General features: G+C 43.6%; 1 long non-coding RNA gene across 2 annotated transcripts; it reads left to right on the top strand.

Moving 5' to 3' along the window:
* The first annotated feature begins 1,018 nt into the window (after positions 1–1,018).
* On the top strand, positions 1,019–19,699 carry LOC149971177 (uncharacterized). Of its 2 annotated transcripts, none has more exons than XR_016493061.1 (3): positions 1,019–1,923; positions 2,292–2,353; positions 16,214–19,699. It is a non-coding gene; the product is annotated as an uncharacterized LOC149971177 (long non-coding RNA). The 2 variants fall into 2 exon arrangements; XR_016493060.1 differs by lacking the exon at positions 16,214–19,699 and adding an exon at positions 5,539–6,617 and having other exon boundaries at positions 1,028–1,923.
* Positions 19,700–22,061: the final 2,362 nt, after the last annotated feature.

The following is a 22,061-nucleotide window of genomic DNA, read 5'->3' as shown; positions in this document are numbered from 1 at the left end:
AGATTTTCTACTTCAATGAGTCGGCGGCACAGGACATGTCCGGCTCACCCCCTGGTCCACAACCTAATCCCTGACACTAGGAAGAGAAAGAGACAGCTATATAGAGACCGACGTGTGGGTACTCTGTTGAAACTACGGCAAATAAATCAATAATCCGCCTTTACCCTCAGTTCTACTTGCAAATGTACAATCACTGGAGAATAAACTGGAAGTGCTCCGTTTGAGACTATCCTATCAACGGGAACTGAAGAACTGTAATATCCAATCACTGGAGAATAAACTGGAAGTGCTCCGTTTGAGACCTATCAACGGGAACTGAAGAACTGTAATATCCTTTGTTTCTTGAAAACTAACGCACGACTCCAGCCACAGCACGCCGACCCGGGGATCAGGAGTGGACCAGACACCTCCGTTGAGGCACAGGAACCTGATGAGCAGGTAGAAGTGCCAGAGCCTGGCGAGCCAGCATTGGTATGGGAGCCTGCCGAGCTCACCGAGTCTTGAGAACCTGACGAGCTAGCTAAGGCATGAAAGCCTGACGAGCTAGCTGAGGCATCCTCGGTAGACTCGACAAAAGACGCTTTACCCACCAACTGAGTCTTGACACCCCTATGTACCGGCTGAGGCGTGAAAGCCTGATGAGCCGGTAGAGGCATCCTCGGTTGCTCCGGCAGCAGAACCCGACGTCACCTCCAACACAAAAACACTCCCTTTGGTGAGGTGTTACTCTGTAATGAATGCACTGAGAGTCAGGAAGTACAGGGAGTGAGTGTTTAATAAATAAACAGAACAGAAAAGCTAAACAAGGACATATGGATAACATTGTAGATGGACATATGGATAACATTGTAGATGGATAATATTGTAGATGGATTTTTCTATGCATCGGCAGGATAGAACGACAGTGTTGGGTAAACTCAACAACACCTGGTGTGTGATATCTAATATTAAAAACCTGTACGGGATCGGTGTCCCTAAATCGGAACGGTTGTTGCTAACGTGCGCTAATGTGACTAGAATGACGTTGTAATTAACAGCAAACTTTCCAAGACATAGACATGTCTTTATATGGGCAGAAATCTTAAATTATTGTTAATGCCAAGAGTGTGCAAAGCTGTCATCAAGGCAAAGGGTGGCTACTTTGAAGAATCTCAAATCTAAAATATATTTTGATATGTTTAAAACCTCTTAGAGCTCTAGGGGCGCTATTTCATTTTTGGATAAAAAACGTTCCCGTTTTAAGCGCGATATTTTGTCACGAAAAGATGCTCGACTATGCATATTCTTGACAGTTTTGGAAAGAAAACACTCTGAAGTTTCAGAATCTGCAAAGATTTTGTCTGTAAGTGCCCCAGAACTCATTCTACAGGCGAAACCAAGATGATGCATCACCCAGGAATTAGCAGAATTTCTGAAGCTCTGTTTTCCATTCTCTCCTTATATGGCTGTGATTGCGCAAGGAATGAGCCTACACTTTCTGTCGTTCGCCCAAGGTCTTAGCAGCATTGTGACGTATTTGTAGGCATATCATTGGAAGATTGGCCATAAGAGACTACATTTTCCAGAGGTCCGCCCGGTGTCCTTTGTCTAAATTTGTGCGTAATCTTCAGGTGCGGGCATTTTCTCCTGGGATTCAGGAGAGAAAGCATGTGTCCAAGAACGATGTATCAATGAAGAGATATGTGAAAAACACCTTGAGGATTGATTCTAAACAACGTTTGCCATGTTTTCAGTCGATATTATGGAGTTAATTTGGAAAAAAGTTTGCGTTTTGAGGACTGAATTTATGGATTCTTTTTGGTAGCCAAATGTGATGTATAAAACGGAGCTATTTCTAATACACAAGGAATCTTTTTGGAAAAACTGAGCATCTGCTATCTAACTGAGAGTATCCTCATTGAAAACATCAGAAGTTCTTCAAAGGTAAATGATTTTATTTGAAGGCTTTTATGTTTTTGTTAATGTTGCGTGCTGGATGCTAACGCTAATGCTAACGCTAAATGCTAACGCGAAATGCTAACTCTAGCTAGCTACTTTTACACAAATTATTGTTTTCCTATGGTTGAGAAGCATATTTTGAAAATCTGAGATGACAGTGTTGTTTACAAAAGGCTAAGCTTGAGAGATGGCATATTTATTTCATTTCATTTGCGATTTTCATAAATAGTTAACGTTGTGTTATGCTAATGAGCTTGCTGATAGATTTACACAATCCTGGATACAGGGGTTTTTTCATAGCTAAACGTGACGCAGAAAACGGAGTGATTTGTCCTAAACAAATAATCTTTCAGGAAAAACTGAACATTTGCTATCTGAGAGTCTCCTCATTGAAAACATCTGAAGTTCTTCAAAGGTAAATGATTTTTTTGAATGCTTTTCTGTTTTTTTGTGTAAATGTTGCCAGCTGAATGCTAATGCTAAATGCTACGTTAGCCATCAATACTGTTACACAAATGCTTGTTTTGCAATGGTTGAGAAGCATATTTTGAAAATCTGAGATGACAGTGTTGTTAACAAAAGGCTAAGCTTGAGAGCTAGCATATTTATTTCATTTCATTTGCGATTTTCATGAATAGTTAACGTTGCGTTATGGTAATGAGCTTGAGTCTGTATTCACGAACCCGGATCCGGGATGGGGAGATCAGAAAGGTTAACACTTTTTTGGTTACTACATGATTCCATATGTGTTATTTCATAGTTTTTATGTCTTCACTATTATTCTCCAATGTAGAAAATAGTAAAAAGAAAAGAAAAACCCTGGAATGTGTGTCCAAACTTTTGACTGGTAATGTATGTACAGTGTCAGTGAGCATAGCCTTGCTATTGAGAACGTAGGCAGACATGGCTCTCAAGAGAAGACAGAATATGTGCACACTGCCCACAAAATGAGGTGGAACCTGAATTGCACTTCGTAACCTCCTGCCAAATGTATGACCATATTAGAGACACATTTGATTAAAACAGATCCACTGTAAAGGCGTCTGTGTGTAGCTGGTGAGATGAGTCAGGCGTAGGACAGCAGATATGAGTAATAAAAGACTTTACTCCAAAATTTTAATAAAAATTCAAACGTAACACGTAAATAAACACGGCCACACAATACGGACCACAATACAACAATCACTCACAAATACAACATGGGGAACAGAGGGTTAAATAATAAACAAGTCATTGATTAAGTGAGGTCAGGTGTGATAAGACAAAGACAGAACAAATGGAAAATGAAAAGTGGATCGGCGGTGGCTAGAAAGCCGGTGACGTCGACCACCGAACGCCGCCCGAACAAAGAGAGGGACCGACTTCGGTGGAAGTCGTGACATCCACAAAGAATTCGAAAACAAACCCAATTTTGATAAACTCCCATATCTATTGGTTGAAATACCAGTGTGCCCTCACAGCAGCAAGATTTGTGACCTGTTGCCACAAGAAAAGGTCAACCAGTGAAGAACAAACACCATTGTAACACCAATACAACCGATATTTATGTTTATTTATTTTCTCTTTGCTACTTTAACTATTGGCACATATTAATACATTTGAAATGTATTTATTCTATTGGAACTTCTGTGACTGTAATGTTAACTGTACATTTGTTAGTGTTTAATTATTTCACTTTTGTTTATTATCTACTTCACTTGCTTTGGCAATGTTAACATATGTTTCCCATGCCAATAAAGCCCTTAAATGTAAATTTAAATGGAATTGATAGGTTTGATGTCCTCATGGGAGGGAAGAGGAGAGGGAGGGAGTCAGAGAGAGAGAGACATGTTTCATGTTGTCAGTGGACAGAAGAGGAGAGGGAGGGAGTCAGAGAGAGAGAGACATGTTTGATGTTGTCAGTGGACAGAAGAGGAGAGGGAGGAAGAGGCAGAGAAAGAGAGGCAGAGAAAGAGAGACCTGTTTGATATTGTAGGAGGGAGGAGAAGGAGGGAGAGGCAGAGAAAGAGAGGCAGAGAAAGAGAGATGTTTATTTCATGGATATTCAGAAGGTCTTGTCTGAATGAAATACAGAAATGCACTCAGCGTCTTACCTCGAGATCTGTGGTACAATTGTCTTTCTGATCGTCACATCACTTTCCAGCCAAGGTGCACAAAGAGAAGAGACAAATAAAGAAAGGAACTCTTGTCACGCAAAGAATAGAAGCAGACTTCAAAAATGAGTCTTTATTATTGTGTGTTCGAGCTTTGTGTAAAGACTTCTTCTTCAGGGGTGACTTGTGAGACCCAGATTGAGAGAGTAGTGTTGTGAGTGCCCGGATTGAGAGAGTAGTGTTGTGAGTGCCAGATTGAGACAGTAGTGTTGTGAGTGCCAGATTGAGACAGTAGTGTTGTGAGTGCCAGATTGAGAGAGTAGAGTTGTGAGTGCCAAATTGAGAGAGTAGTGTTGTGAGTGCCAGATTGAGACAGTAGTGTTGTGAGTGCCAGATTGAGACAGTAGTGTTGTGAGTGCCAGATTGAGAGAGTAGTGTTGTGAGTGCCAGATTGAGGGAGTAGTGTTGTGAGTGCCAGATTGAGAGAGTAGAGTTGTGAGTGCCAAATTGAGAGAGTAGTGTTGTGAGTGCCAGATTGAGGGAGTAGTGTTGTGAGTGCCAGATTGAGACAGTAGTGTTGTGAGTGCCAGATTGAGAGAGTAGTGTTGTGAGTGCCAGATTGAGAGAGTAGTGTTGTGAGTGCCAGATTGAGAGAGTAGTGTTGTGAGTGCCAGATTGAGAGAGTAGTGTTGTGAGTGCCAGATTGAGAGAGTAGTGTTGTGAGTGCCAGATTGAGAGAGTAGTGTTGTGAGTGCCAGATTGAGAGAGTAGTGTTGCAAGTGCCAGATTGAGGGAGTAGTGTTGTGAGTGCCAGATTGAGAGAGTAGTGTTGTGAGTGCCAGATTGAGAGAGTAGTGTTGTGAGTGCCAGATTGAGACAGTAGTGTTGTGAGTGCCAGATTGAGAGAGTAGTGTTGCGAGTGCCAGATTGAGGGAGTAGTGTTGTGAGTGCCAGATTGAGACAGTAGTGTTGTGAGTGCCAGATTGAGGGAGTAGTGTTGTGAGTGCCAGATTGAGAGAGTAGTGTTGTGAGTGCCAGATTGAGAGAGTAGTGTTGTGAGTGCCAGATTGAGACAGTAGTGTTGTGAGTGCCAGATTGAGACAGTAGTGTTGTGAGTGCCAGATTGAGACAGTAGTGTTGTGAGTGCCAGATTGAGACAGTAGTGTTGTGAGTGCCAGATTGAGACAGTAGTGTTGTGTATACATTATTTATTATTTTTAATAATTATTTTACAATTCTTAACACGTGTTAATTATTTATTAAAAAAATAAAAAATAAAACAACATTGTTGGTTAAGGGCTTTTAAGTAAGCACTTCACTTCACTATATATTGAGTGCATGTGACAAATACAATTTGATTTGATTTAATTTTGATGAACTGTAATTAGTCAAGGTTAGAAATGTCCCTTCATCAAACATGCTGTGTAACAGCACAGCTCTGTGTGTGTGTGTGTGTGTGTGTGTGTGTGTGCGTGTGTGTGTGTGCGTGTGTGCGTGTGTATTACAGCTCCCTTTGAGGTGTGGCTGGCAGGATGCCCACCTTATTCTCCTACAGCCTCCTCTAGCCTAGGAGACAGGAGAGGAGACAGGAGAGGAGACAGGGGAGGAGACTGGAGAGGAGACAGGGGAGGAGAAAGGGGACCCATTCCACCAGCTGGCTGGGCTGGCTCTACCCTGATTTTACAACACAACCCTGAAACTCCCCCTCTCAGGTGCTCAGCTGTGTGGCCCAAAAAGTATTCCTCTGTCAACAAAGAAAACGACACACACCCATACGATGCCTACCTCACCCTCCTCTCTCGTCTATCATCAGAAGCAAGGCGCTGCCCACACACATTGCACTGTCCCCTTCTTTGTGTCATATCTGCATGAAAATGAAAGTTGAGTGCACACTTTCAGATTAGCATATAAAGTGGCTGCATGTTTTTAGAGAATAGCAGTGTCCCCAGAACGGAGCCTTGAGGGACCCCTTAAGTGGCAGGGTTATACATTTATGTACACAGAAAGGATGAGCGTGCACAGGTTGTTGCTCCAAAGGCGAAAGTTGACTTCAAGCCTCGGCTTATTTAGGCCGTGCTAGGATTTTTCTTTCAAGCGTCCTCTAGCTACTTGACAGTACAGCCCATAAATTTGCCTGAAACTACAACTTGCACGATTTCGAAATTCTCACATTTTTATGCAAATGTTCAATACCTGACAATAAGTTCTAGGGATGACTTTCATACAAGGACATTTCTGGGAAATGATCTAATTTTACTATCTCCTCTAATTGCAAAATATGATGATGACCGTGGTCTTATTAAGAGAGAGGTTCAGGAATACATCAAATCCATGCAGTATCTGTCTCGGGTGGGAAACTCTATGTTCTTTATTTCTCTGTTTTGGCCGGGTATGGTTCTCAATCAGGGACAGCTGTGTATCGTCGTCTCTGATCGGGAATCATACTTAGGCAGCCATTTTTTCCTTTTGTATTTGTGGATAGTTGTCTTTGTTAGTGGCATTATAGCCAAAGTAAGCTTCAAGGTCGTTTTCCTTGTTCTGGGTTCTGTTGGCGACATTTATCAATAAAATAAATGTTTATTTTTATTTATTTTACCTTTATTTAACCAGGTAGGCAAGTTGAGAACAAGTTCTCATTTACAATTGCGACCTGGCCAAGATAAAGCAAAGCAGTTCGACAGATACAACAACACAGAGTTACACATGGAGTAAAACAAACATACAGTCAGTAATAAAGTATAAACAAGTCTATATACAATGTGAGCAAATGAGGTGAGAAGGGAGGTAAAGGCAAAAAAGGCCTTGGTGGCAAGGTAAATACAATATAGCAAGTAAAACACTGGAATGGTAGTTTTGCAATGGAAGAATGTGCAAAGTAGAAATAAAAATAATGGGGTGCAAAGGAGCAAAATAAATAAATAAATTAAATACAGTTGGGAAAGAGGTAGTTGATAGGGCTAAATTATAGGTGGGCTATGTACAGGTGCAGTAATCTGTGAGCTGCTCTGACAGTTGGTGCTTAAAGCTAGTGAGGGAGATAAGTGTTTCCAGTTTCAGAGATTTTTGTAGTTCGTTCCAGTCATTGGCAGCAGAGAACTGGAAAGAGAGGCGGCCAAAGAAAGAATTGGTTTTGGGGGTGACTAGAGAGATATACCTGCTGGAGCGTGTGCTACAGGTGGGAGATGCTATGGTGACCAGCGAGCTGAGATAAGATAAGGTGAGCTGAGATAAGGGGGGACTTTACCTAGCAGGGTCTTGTAGATGACATGGAGCCAGTGGGTTTGGCGACGAGTATGAAGCGAGGGCCAGCCAACGAGAGCGTACAGGTCGCAATGGTGGGTAGTATATGGGGCTTTGGTGACAAAACGGATTGCACTGTGATAGACTGCATCCAATTTGTTGAGTAGGGTACCATGGGTAGGGAAGGGTAGGGTAAATGTACCATGCTGCACCTTGGTCCGGTCATTTCCACGACGCCAGCGATCGCAACAGTATCTATAAATTGTGCCACGCAACACTAAGTCGATGTATTCCTCTTAGCCCACTCCCTAGGATACATTGTGAATATACAGCGCCTTCGCGATGTATTCAGACCCCTTTGACTTTTTTGCCACATTTTTGTTACGTTACAGCCTTATTCTAAAATGGATAAAATAAAAATAAAAATAAAAACAATCCTCAGTAACACATACCCCATAATGACAAAGCGAAAAACATCACAAACTAAAATACCTAATTTACGTAAGTGTTCAGGCCCGTTGCTATGAGACTCAACACTGAGCTCAGGTGCATCCTGTTTAATCATCTTTGAGATGTTTCTACAACTTGATTGGATTCCACCTGTGGTAAATTCAATAGATTGGACATGATTTGGAAAGGCACACACATGTTTATAAAGATGAACGGAGCAAAGTACAGAGAGATCCTTGATGAAAACCTGCTCCAGAGAGCTCAGGACCTCAGACTGGGGTGAAGGTTCACCTTCCAACAGGACAACGACCTTAAGCACACAGCCAAGACAACACAGGAATGGCTTCGAGGCAAGTCTCTGAATGTCCTTGAGTGGCCCAGTCAGAGCCCGGACTTGAACCCGATCGAACATCTCTGGAGAGACCTGGAAAAAAGCTGTGCAGCAACGCTACCCATCCAACCTGACAGAGCTTGAGAAGATCTGCAGAGAAGAATGGGAGAAACTACCAAGCTTGAAGCGTCATACCAAAGAAGACTCAAGGCTGTAATCGCTTTAACAAAGTACTGAGTAAAGGGTCTGAATAAAATATATGGAGTACTGTGTGTAGATAGATGAGGGGGAGAAAAAAAACGATTTAATACATTTTTTTTGTTAGATTGTACCCTGACAAAATGTGGAAAAAGTCAAGGGGTCTGAACACTTTCGGAAGGATACTGTAGATGAAAGAGATATTAATGTTAAATGTAGAATAGAGATGAAAGAGATATTAATGTTTCGTGAAAAGAAAAAGCTTGAAGGTTCAGAATCAGTTTCATTGCACAAAACAGTCAGTTTAAGAGGAATATTTTTCAGCACAGCTGACACGCAGGGCTCAGGCTCTGTTGAAAATAACAGCAACCGCACGCAGGCACAAGAATACACACAAATACACACATATATACACATCCCCACACCCACACCCACACACACACACACAAATACACACATATATACACATCCCCCCCCCCCCCCCACACACACACACACACAAATACACATCCCCACACACACACACACAAATACACACATATATACACATCCCCACACACACACACAAATACACAGAGTCCCTGCTTCCACCAGGGTCATAGATGATTAAAGTGATGGCAGGTGGACTGGTCTTTGAAGCAGTCAATAAATCATCAGAGACCAGAATCAAACAAAAGCCTCTTCATTTCTCCCAGACAGATCTCCTGAGCCACTGAGAGTGAGGGGAGGGGGGGGGGGGGGGGGGGGGTGGAGGAGGAGGAGGAGGAGGAAGGGGGGGAGGAGGAGGAAGAGGAGAAGGCGAAGGCTGAGTGGGAAAATACCATCTCTATGCACCATGGAGAGGGATTTCAGAGTGAGTGTTCCTGGTATAGAAGAGTGGGGGGGGGGGGGGGGATTCCTGGTTTAGAAGAATGGGGGGGGGGGATTCCTGGTTTAGAAGAATGGGGGGGGGGGGGGGTTCCTGGTTTAGAAGAATGGGGGGGGGGGATTCCTGGTTTAGAAGAATGGGGGGGGGGGGGGGGATTCCTGGTTTAGAAGAATGGGGGGGGTTCCTGGTTTAGAAGAATGGTGGGGGGGGTTCCTGGTTTAGAAGAATGGGGGGGGGGGTTCCTGGTTTAGAAGAATGGGGGGGGGGGGGTTCCTGGTTTAGAAGAATGGGGGGGGGGGTTCCTGGTTTAGAAGAATGGTGGGGGGGGGTTCCTGGTTTAGAAGAATGGGGGGGGGGGGATTCCTGGTTTAGAAGAATGGGGGGGGGGGTTCCTGGTTTAGAAGAATGGTGGGGGGGGGTTCCTGGTTTAGAAGAATGGGGGGGGGATTCCTGGTTTAGAAGAATGGGGGGGGGGATTCCTGGTTTAGAAGAATGGGGGGGGGGTTCCTGGTTTAGAAGAATGGGGGGGGGATTCCTGGTTTAGAAGAATGGGGGGGGGGATTCCTGGTTTAGAAGAATGGGGGGGGGGGATTCCTGGTTTAGAAGAATGAGGGGAGAGAGGAGAGGAGAGAGGATTCCTGGTTTAGAGGAAAGGGGGGGAGGATTCCTGGTTTAGAAGAATGAGGGGAGAGAGGAGAGGAGAGAGGATTCCTGGTTTAGAGGAATGGAGGGGGGAGGATTCCTGGTTTAGAAGAATGAGGGGAGAGAGGAGAGGAGAGAGGATTCCTGGTTTAGAGGAATGGAGGGAGGAGGATTCCTGGTTTAGAAGAATGAGGGGAGAGAGGAGAGGAGAGAGGATTCCTGGTTTAGAGGAATGGGGGGGGGGATTCCTGGTTTAGAAGAATGAGGGGAGAGAGGAGAGGAGAGAGGATTCCTGGTTTAGAGGAAAGGGGGGGGAGGATTCTTGGTTTAGAAGAATGAGGGGAGAGAGGAGAGGAGAGAGGATTCCTGGTACAGAGGAATGGAGGGGGGAGGATTCCTGGTTTAGAAGAATGGGGGGGGGGGGGGAATTCCTGGTAGAATGAACGGCTCTCAGTAGTGGTTTAATTGAAGGGGTATTTGTTTGTCCATCTCAAAGACCCTACAACCTGTGGAAAGGGGATTACAGTATGTGCCATGAAATCCCTCTTCATGGCGGTTAATAGTGCCAGATTAGTGCATTGTTAGTGGATACAACCATCCTACTGTACCTAATTTCAGCAACTGGCTAGTTTCCAAACCCTAAGAAAACGGGCAAAACTACATTTGTATACTTGATTTTCACACAAGAACACAGGATAGAATTAACAGTACGTACAGTACACATAGGAGGAGGTGAGGGCCCTGGCAGAGTGGTGCCAGGAAAATGACCTCTCTCTCAACGTCAACAAAATGAAGGAGCTGATCGTGGACTTCAGGAAAAGCCGAGGGAGCCCCCTATTCACGTCACCGGAACCACAGTGGAGAAGGTGTAAATATTCAAGTTCCTCGGCCTACACATCACTGACAATCTGAAATGGTCCACCCACACAGACAGCGTGGTGAAGAAGGCACAACAGAGCCTCAGGAGGCTGAATAAATTAATCTTGGCACCGAAGTCCCTCATAAACTTTTACAGAGCGTCCTGTCGGGCTGTATCACCGCCTGGTATGGCAACTGCACCGCCTGCAACCGCAGGGCTCTCCAGAGGGTAGTGCGGTCTGCCCAACGCATCACCGGGGGCACACTGCCTGCCCTCCAGGACACCTACAACACCCTCTGTCACAGGAAGGCCATTAAAGATCATCAAGGATATCAACTGTTAAATAGCCATCACTAGCCGGCTACCACCCGGCTACTCAACCCTGCACCTTAGTGGCTCCTGCACTGTGTACATAGACATGGAATCACTGGTCACTTTAATAATGGAACACTAGTCACTTTAATAATGTTTACATACTGATTTACTAATTTCACATGTACATTTCACATGTACAGTATATACTCTATTTTACTGTATTCTAGTCAATGCTACTCCGACATTGCTCCTCCTAATACTTCCATATTTCCTAATTCCATTCTTTTACTTTTAGATTTTTGCTACAACCCGCAACGACATCTGCATGTGACCAAAACAATTTGATTTGATTTGACATACCTATATGTACATGTGTTCATACTAACACAAACAAGACCTTAATCCTAATTTACATGTATTATCTTCCATCTATGTGATCAAACATTTTCTTGGATACCACAGGGTCTTCTTTCTAACTCACAGGGGCCCTGACTGGTAAAGTTGTATCAGGCTGGTAAAGTTGTATCAGACTGGTAAAGTTGTATCAGACTGGTCAAGTTGTATCAGACTGGTCAAGTTGTATCAGACAGGTAAAGTTGTATCAGACTGGTGAAGTTGTATCAGACTGGTCAAGTTGTATCAGACTGGTAAAGTTGTATCAGACTGGTAAAGTTGTATCAGACTGGTAAAGTTGTATCAGACTGGTCAAGTTGTATCAGACTGGTCAAGTTGTATCTGACTGGTCAAGTTGTATCAGAGATCAAGATCAGCCCTTTATCAGGATGGAAATGGCATATTTTAATGAGACTACAGATCTTTAGTTGCATATGAATTTAAATCAATAGGACTGAACTCCTTTGGGGACTGGTATAAATGCACCTCAAAGCTTTGAAGTGTAAGCACATGTACGTGAGTTATAAACATCAAGCTAGGCCAAGAACCAAGGGAGATTCTCACACACACACACACACACACACACACACACACACACACACACACACACACACACACACACACACACACACACACACACACACACACAAACAATATACCCTAGTACCGTTCCATATGATCATACTATCACATTTGACAGAGGTAAAGAACAACCTGGAGCCCGTTATTGAATGTTTATAAAGCGCAGTTTAAATATAACTAGTCTCTTGTATGGGTCCAATACTGTCCACTTAAAGAGTTTTTTAAACGCACATCTATTCCTCCATCAATTTTTCTAATATAATTTAGCTGTTAGGTTGGAGTGGGATGCAGACCCTGATGAATAAATAAAATAATAATAAATAAATAAAAATAAAATGCTAATAAAAATAAAACATTAAGATGGACAGAATAACACAGACACTGGACAGAGGAACTGCCTAGGAGGCCAGCATCCCGGAGTCGCCTCTTCACTGTTGACATTGAAACTGGTGTTTTGTGGATACTATTTAAGGAAGCTGCCAGTTGAGGACTTGTGAGGTGTCTGTTTCTCAAACTAGACACTCTAATGTACTTGTCCTCTTGATCAGTTGTGCACCGGGTCCTCCCACTCCTCTTTCTATTCTGGTTAGAGCCAGTTTGCGCTGTTCTGTGAAGGGAGTAGTACACAGAGTTGTGGCAGATCTTCAGTTTCTTAGCAATTTCTCGCATGGAATAGCCTTCATTTCTCAGAACAAGAATAGACTGACGAGTTTCAGAAGAAAGGCCTTTGTTTCTGGCCATTTTGAGCCTGTAATCGAACCCACAAATGCTGATGCTCTAGATACTCTATTTGATAGGAGAGGGACTACCGTCACGTTTTTTTCCGGTCAAGTCTTGAGCATTTCCGGTCACAACTTGCAGACTTGTTTACGTGTTGCTGTGCATTTTGTTGCCAACCTTACTTCGCTACCTGACAACTTTACTTTTTTAATTACCGTTTATATTTTTAGTTTTTCACTCACTCAACTTTTTTTCATTCAACTTTTTCACTCCGGATGCTTTATCTGGACGTGGTTCGTCAGGACCTCCACCAGCCGAAGCTAAGTAGTAACATTAACATGATGCTTTATCTGGACGTGGTTCGTCAGGACTTCCACCAGCCGAAGCTAAGTAGTAACATTAACATGATGCTTTCTCTGGACATGGTTAATCAGGACCTCCAACAGCCGAAGCTAAGTAGTAACATTAACATGATGCCTTCTAATTGCAGTCGCTGTACTCATAATATACAGGAGAACGATCGCCTTACGGCGAGGATAGCTGTGCTGCAGGCCCGGCTTCAGACACAATCGTTAGGCAAGGGTAATTTCAGTGTAGGAAAGGATGAAACGACGTCTGTGCCACCAGTAAGTAAAGATAGTAACGTTAGTATAAATCCCCTCGCTAGGTCCCCGCAGCCGGACAACTTTCTCACGGCTTCTGGAGGGAAATGCTGTAGTAATGCTCAATCGGTGTCGCTCATTCAGCCGACAGAAACTTTCAACCGGTTCTCCCCATTAAGCAGCGAGTCGGAGTCAGAGGCCGAGCCTTCTCTTGTCTCTACTCCTCCCGTTACGGGGTCTGAGAAGCCGAAGCTTCCCACCATTAGCTCTGACAAATTAAAAACTCTAGTCATTGGCGACTCCATTACCCGCAGTATTAGACTTAAAACGAATCATCCAGCGATCATACACTGTTTACCAGGGGGCAGAGCTACCGACGTTAAGGCTAATCTGAAGATGGTGCTGGCTGAAGCTAAAACTGGCGAGTGTAGAGAGTATAGAGATATTGTTATCCACGTCGGCACCAACAATGTTAGGATGAAATAGTCAGAGGTCACCAAGCACAACATAGCTTCAGCGTGTAAATCAGCTAGAAAGATGTGTCGGCATCGAGTAATTGTCTCTGGCCCCCTCCCAGTTAGGGGGAGTGATGAGCTCTACATTAGAGTCTCACAACTCAATCGCTGGTTGAAAACTGTTTCCTGCCCCTCCCAAAAGATAGAATTTGTAGATAATTGGCCCTCTTTCTGGGACTCACCCACAAACAGGACCAAGCCTGACCTGCTGAGGAGTGACGGACTCCACCCTAGCTGGAGGGGTGCTCTCATCTTATCTACCAACATAGACAGGGCTCTAACTCCTCTAGCTCCACAATGAAATAGGGTGCAGGCCAGGCAGCAGGCTGTTAGCCAGCCTGCCAGCTTTGTGTAGTCTGCCACTAGCATAGTCAGTGTAGTCAGCTCAGCTATCCCCATTGAGACCGTGTCTGTGCCTCGACCTAGGTTGGGCAAAACTAAACATGGTGGTGTTTGCCTTACTAGGATAACTTACTAGGATTCTCACTAGGATAAAGACCTCCTCCATTCCTGCCATTATTGAAAGAGATTGTGATACCTCACATCTCAAAATAGGGCTACTTAATGTTCGATCCCTTACTTCAAAGGCAGTTATAGTCAATGAACTAATCACTGATCATAATCTTGATGTGATTGGCCTGACTGAAACATGGCTTAAGCCTGATGAATTTACTGTGTTAAATGAGGGCTCACCTCCTGGTTACACTAGTGACCATATTCCCCGTGCATCCCGCAAAGGCGGAGGTGTTGCTAACATTTACGATAGCAAATTTCAATTTACAAAAAAAAAAAAGACGTTTTCATCTTTTGAGCTTCTAGTCATGAAATCTATGCAGCCAATCACTTTGTAGAGCTACTGTTTACAGGCCTCCTGAGCCATTAACAGCGTTCCTCATCGAGTTCACTGAATTCCTATCGGACCTTGTAGTCATATCAGATAATATTCTAATTTTGGTGACTTTAATATTCACATGGAAAAGTCCACAGACCCACTCCAAAAGGCTTTCGAAGCCATCATCGACTCAGTGGGTTTTGTCCAACATGTCTCTGGACCTACTCACTGTCACAGTCATACTCTGGACCTAGTTTTGTCCCTTGGAATAAATGTTGTGGATCTTAATGTTTTTCCTCTTAATCCTGGACTATCGGACCGCCATTTTATTCCGTTTGCAATTGCAACCAATAATCTGCTCAGACCCCAACCAAGGAGCATCAAAAGTCGTGCTATAAATTCACAGACAACACAAAGATTCCTTGATGCCCTTCCAGACTCCCTCTGCCTACCCAAGGACGTCAGAAGACAAAAATCAGTTAACCACCTAACTGAGGAACTCAATTTAACCTTGCTCAATACCCTAGATGCAGTTGCACCCCTAAAAACTAAAAACATTTCTCATAAGAAACTAGCTCCCTGGTACACAGAAAATACCAGAGCTCTGAAGCAAGCTTCCAGAAAATTGGAACGGAAATGGCGCCACACCAAACTGGAAGTCTTCCGACTAGCTTGGAAAGACAGTACTGTGCAGTACCGAAGATCCCTCACTGCTGCTCGATCATCCTATTTTTCCAACTTAATTTAGGAAAATAAGAACAATCCGACATTTATTTTTGATACTGTCGCAAAGCTAACTAAAAAGCAGCATTCCCCAAGTGAGGATGGCTTTCACTTCAGCAATAATAAATTCATGAACTTCTTTGAGGAAAATATCATGATTATTAGAAAGCAAATTACGGACTCCTCTTTCTAAGCAAACAGTTGGAGGCAGGGCTTTCTCCTATAGAGCTCCATTTTTATGGAATGGTCTGCCTACCCATGTGAGAGACGCAAACTCGGTCTCAACCTTTCTTTACTGAAGACTCATCTCATCAGTGGGTCATATAATTGAGTGTAGCCTGGCCCAGGAGTGTGAAGGTGAACGGAAAGGCTCTGGAGCAACGAACCACCCTTGCTGTCTCTGCCTGGCCTGTTCCCCTCTCTCCACTGGGATTATCTGCCTCTAACCCTATTACAGGGGCTGAGTCACTGGCTTACTAGGGCTCTTTCATACTGTCCCTAGGAGGGGTGCGTCACTTGAGTGGGTTGAGTCACTGATGTGATCTTCCTGTCTGGGTTGGCGCCCCCCCTTGGGTTGTGCTGTGGCAGAGATCTTTTTGGGCTATACTCGGCCTTGTCTCAGGATGGTAAGTTGGTGGTTGAAGATATCCCTCTAGTGGTGTGGGGGCTGTGCTTTGGCAAAGTGGGTGGGGTTATATCCTTCCTGTTCCGGGGGTGTCATCGGATGGGGCCACAGTGTCTCCTGACCCATCCTGTCTCAGCCTCCAGTATTTATGCTGCAGTAGTTTATGTGTCGAGGGGCTAGGGTCAGTTTGTTATATCTGGAGTTCTTCTCCTGTCCTATCCGGTGTCCTGTGTGAATTTAAGTATGCTCTCTCTAATTCTCTCTTTCTCTCTTTCTTTCTCTCGGAGGAGGACCTGAGCCCTAGGACCATGCCTCAGGACTACCTGGCATGATGACTCATTGCTGTCCCCAATCCACCTGGCCGTGCTGCTGATCCAGTTTCAACTGTTCTGCCTGCGGCTGTTCACCGGATGTGCTACCTGTCCAAGACATGCTGTTTTCAACTCTCTAGAGACAGCAGGAGTGGTAGAGATACTCTTAATGAAAGCTATGAAAAGCCAACTGACATTTACTCCTGAGGTGCTGACTTGCTGCACCCTCGACAACTACTGTGATTATTTTTATTTGACCATGCTGGTCATTTATGAAAATTTGAACATCTTGGCCATGTTCTGTTATAATCTCCACCCGGCACAGCGAGGAGAGGACTGGCCACCCCTCATAGCCTGGTTCCTCTCTAGGTTTCTTCCTAGGTTTTGGCCTTTCTAGGGAGTTTTTCCTAGTCACCGTGCTTCTATACCTGCATTGCTTGCTGTTTGGGGTTTTAGGCTGGGTTTCTGTACAGCACTTTGAGATATCAGCTGATGTACGAAGGGCTATCTAAATACATTTAAATACATGCATGACACAAGTCATTTTTCCAACAATTTATTACAGACAGATTATTACACTTATAATTCACTGTATCACAATTCCAGTGGGTCAGAAGTTTACATACAAGAAGTTGACTGTGACAGCTTGGAAAATTCCAGAAAATGATGTTGGTGACGATGATGGCTTTAGAAGCTTCTGATAGGCTAATTGACATCATCTGAGTCAATTGGAGGTGTACCTGTGGATGTATTTCAAGGCCTACCTTCAAACTCAGTGCCTCTTTGCTTGACATCATGGGAAAATCCAAATAAATCACTCAAGACCTCCAAAAAACATTGTAGACCTCCACAAGTATGGTTCTTCCTTGGGAGCAATTTCTAAACGCTTAAAGGTACCACGTTCATCTATACAAACAATAGCACGCAAGTATAAACACCATGGGACCTCGAAGCCGTCATACCGCTCAGGAAGGAGACACGTTCTGTCTCCTAGAGATGAACATACTTTAGCGAGAAAAGTGCAAATCAATCCCAGGACAACAGCAAAGGACCTTGTGAAGATGCTGGAGGAAACAGGTACAAAAGTATCTATATCCACAGTTAAACAAGTCCTATATCGTCATAACCTGAAAGGCCGCTCAGGAAGGAAGAAGACACTGCTCCAAAACTGCCATAAAAAAGCCAGAGTACGGTTTGCAACGGCACATGGGGACAAAGATTGTACTTTTTGGAGAAATGTCCTCTGGTCTGATGAAACAAAAATATAACTGTTTGGCCATAATGACCGTCGTTATGTTCGGAGGAAAAAGGGGAGGCTTGCAAGCCAAAGAACACCATCCCAACCGTGAAGCATGGGGGTGACAGCATCATGTTGTGGGGTGCTTTCCTGCAGGAGGGACTGGTGCACTTCACAAAATAGATGGCATCATGAAGCAGGAAAATGATGTGGATATATTGAAGCAACATCTCAAGACATCAGTCAGGAAGTTGAAGCTTGGTCGCAAATGGGTCTTCCAAATGGACAATGACCCCAAGCATACTTCCAAAATTGTGGCAAAATGGCTTAAGGACAACAAAGTCAAGGTATTGGCGTGACCATCACAAAGCCCTGACCTCAATCCTAGGCTACCCAAAACTTTTGACCAAAGTGAAACAATTTAAAGGCAATGCTACCAAATACTAATTGAGTATGTAGTGTATGTAAACTTCTGACCCACTGGGAATGTGATGAAAGAAATAAAAGCTGAAATAAATCATTCTCTCTACTATTATTATGACATTTCACATTCTTAAAATAAAGTGGTCATCCTAACTGACCTAAGACGGGGAATTGTTACTAGGATTAAATGTCAGGAATTGTGAAAAACTGAGTTTAAATGTATTTGGCTAAGGTGTATGTAAACTTCCGACTTCAACTGTACCTGGAGATTCCTTCAAAACGATTGCCTAAAGTTGGGAATTTTTACTAGGATTAAATGTCAGGAATTAAGAGTTACCAATAAATGCTTTACAGAGTTTAAGTTGCAGACACATCTTAACATCAACTGTTCAGAGAAGACTGCGTGAATCAGGCCTTCATGGTTGAATTGCTGCAAAGAAACTACCACTAAAGGACACCAATAATAAGAAGAGACTTGCTTGGTTCAAGACACACGAGCGATGGAAATCTGTCCCTTTGTTCTGACGAGTCCAAATTTGAGATTTTTGGTTCCAACTCCCGTGTCTTTGTGAGACGCAGAGTAGTTCAACGGATGATCTCCATATGTGTGGTTCCCACTGTGAAGCATGGAGGAGGAGGTGTTATGGTGATGGGGATTCTTTGCTGGTGACACTGTCAGTGATTTATTTAGAATTCAAGGCATACTTAACCGGCATGGCTACCACAGCATTCTGCAGCAAAACACCATCCCATCTGGTTTGCGCTAAGTGGAACTATCATTTATTTTTTAAACAGGACAATGACCCAACACACCTCCAGACTGTGTAAGGGCTATTTGACCAAGAATGTGAGTGATGGAGTGCTGCATCAGATGACCTGGCCTCCACAATCACCCGACATCAACCCAATTGAGATGGTTTGGGATGAGGTGGACTGCAGAGTGAAGAAAAAACAGCCAACAAGTAAGTGCTCAGCGTATGTGGGAACACCTGCAAGACTTTGTCGGAAAAGCATTCCTCATGAAGCTGGTTGAGAGAATGCCAAGAGTGTGCAAAGCTGTCAACAAGGCAAATGATGGCAAATTTCAATAATATAAAATATACTTTGATTTGTTTAACACTTTTTTGGTTACTACATGTTTCCACATCTGTTATTCATAGTTTTGATGTCTTCAATTTTATTCTATAATGTAGAAAAAAGTAAACAATTATGAAAAACCCCTTCAATGAATAGGTGTGTCCAAACTTTTGACTTGTAATGTAGCTAAATAAATGACCTGTTGCAGAGCTGTGCTCCATTTCCTCTCTTGTTGGAGAGAACCTGCAAATGCAAAGCTTACTCAAACTGGCCTGTCTTCTGGTTCAGACTGCTTGTACTCTGGGTATACCATGTGGCATACACAAAGCACATTCCAGTACAAGTAGGCTTTGCAATTGCAGGTTCTCTGACAGAGAGGAAATGGAGCACAGCTTTGCGACAGGCATTTTTTGCAGCTTTACGGCAAAATGAAACAGCTTCTAGCTCAAACTGTAAATATTTAAATATGACCCATATTACGGAGCTTACCTTTTACAAACCATGTTGCAGGCTATTCTAAACTAATCCCAGTTTGCTAATTATTAGATTGATAACAAACAGCGTTGTTCGGTCATATTACCTAGCTAGCTATCATCCTGTTAATTTGACAGTAGGTGTAGGAATATGTGATTGGCACAGGAAGAAAGGACAAGGGTACTCATGAGATGTGCTTCAAAGGTAGTATTCATATAGGCCTAATGGAAGACTAAACTATATAAAACATCTATTTATTTCCGGTGGCTTAATGTTTTAAAAGATTAGAGCAGTCTGTGTATGTGTTTGTGGGCGAGAGAGACTGGTGTTTGTGTGTGTGTTTATGAGAGAGAGGGAGAGAGTGTGTGTGTGGGGGGGGAGGGAGGGAGGGAGGGAGGGATGGAGGGAAAAAAGGTCTCATGCAGTGTTTTCCCCTTACTGTCATAATGACATTCCCAAGAAAGCGAAGGTAACTGAACTAAATGACTATCGCCCCGTAGCACTCACCTCTGTCATCACGAAGTGCTTTGAGAGACTAGTCAAGGATCATATCACCTCCACCCTACCTGTTACCCTCGACCCACTCCAATTTGGTTCACGCCCCAATAAGTCCACAGACGACGCAATCGCCATCACACTGCACACTGCCCTATCCCATCTGGACAAGAGGAATACCTATGTAAGAATGCTGTTCATTCACTACAGCTCAGCATTCAACACCATAGTAACCTCCAAACTCATCATTAAGCTTGAGACCCTGGGTCTCGACCCCGCCCTGTGCAACTGGGTCCTGGACATCCTAACGGGCTGCCCCCAGGTGGTGAAGGTAGGAAACAACATCTCCACTCCACTGATCCTCAACACTGGGGCCCCACAAGGGTGCGTGCTCAGCCCCCTCCTGTACTCCCTGTTCACCCACGACTGCGTGGCCACGCAACCCTCCAACTCAATCATCAAGTTTGCAGACGACAATACAGTACTACAGTACCAGCAATGGCGAGACGGCCTACAGGGAGGAGGTGAGGGCCATCGGAGTGTGGTGTCAGAAAAATAACCTCTCACTCAATGTCAGCAAAACAAAAGAGATGATCGTGAACTTCAGGAAACAGCAGAGGGAGCACCCCCCTATCCACACCGACAGGACAGCAGTGGAGAAGGTGGAAGTTTTAATATCAATATCGCCTCTTCAACCTCAGGAAGCTGAAAAAATGTGTCTTGTCACCAAAAACCCTCACTAACATTTACAGGTGCACAATTGAGAGCATCCTGTTGGGCTGTATCACCGCCTGGTACGGCAACTGCACGGCCCACAACCACAGGGCTCTCCAGAGGGTAGTGAGGACTGCACAACGCATCACCGGGGGCAAACTACCTGCCCTCCAGGACACCTACAACACGCGATGTCACAGGAAGGCATAAAATATAATCAAGGATATATAAAAAAATATCATCAAGGACAACAGCCACCCGAGCCACTACCTGTTCACCCAGCTTCCATCCAGAAGGCGAGGTCAATACAGGTGCATCAAAGCTGGTATAGAGAGATTGAAAAATAGCTTCTATCTCAAGGCCATCAGATTGTTAAACAGCCACCGCTAGCACAGAGAGACTGCTGCCTACCTACAGACTTGATATCATTGGCCACTTTAATAAATGGATCACTAGTCACTTTAACAATGTTTACATATCTCTCATTACTCATCTCATATGTATATACTGTATACTGTATCCTTCACTGTCTATTCTTTACTATCTATTGCATCTTAGTCGCTCTGTCACTGCTCATCCATATATTTTATACTTCTATATTCTCATCCCAATTCTTTACTAGATTGTGTGTATTAGGTTTTTGTTGTGGTATTTGTTAGATATTAGGTTTTGTTGTGGAATGTGGTCGATATTACCCGTTAGATAGTGCTGCACTGTCAGATCTAGATTTGGCTACACTGGCAATAACATCTACAAACCATGTGCATGTGACCAATAAAATTTGATCTGATTTGACGTGCCGATTAGTTTCATGCAGATCAGTTTCATGCAGTGGTTTGCCCTTACTGCCACAAGGACATGCAGATCAGGTTCATGCAGTGGTTTCCCCGTACTGGCACAAGGACATGCAGATCAGGTTCATGACGCAAATCAGACATTCTACACACTATATTCTATTATACAGTGAACAGTGTAAAGTTCAATTAAATATGTGTTGTTTTGAGTAGACGTGAATTATCAGTGACAGCGTTTTTTTGTTGTTGCATAACACATGCAGCATAACGTTTAGAAAATAGGAACAAACATTCGGGGGTTGGGGTTAACAGAACATGCATTTCCCTCCCATGTTATCTCCATACGACTCGCTATCCTGATCCTTGACCCTGGTGTCGTATCTTCAGTAAAATGTTCAAATAATGAAAACACTTGTTATTAATAAACCCAATTCCTTGCAGCCAACTATGACTTTAACCAATCTCATTTCAACACATTTAAGGCATCTTTAAATCGAGTAGGCCTACCTAGCGCCCATCCTCTGTCCCTTACACTCAAATAATTATTTATCTCACGCCCATAACATCTGATTTCATTATCCCCAAAACCCGATTTCACAATACGGAGCAT

The sequence above is a fragment of the Oncorhynchus mykiss genome, chromosome 28 (genome assembly GCF_057628025.1).
Source record: "Oncorhynchus mykiss isolate SJ-2025 chromosome 28, ASM5762802v1, whole genome shotgun sequence".
In the NCBI taxonomy this organism is placed as follows: domain Eukaryota; kingdom Metazoa; phylum Chordata; class Actinopteri; order Salmoniformes; family Salmonidae; genus Oncorhynchus; species Oncorhynchus mykiss.
Note: the sequence above shows the minus strand (reverse complement) of the source record. Positions and strands in the feature narration are given on the sequence as shown.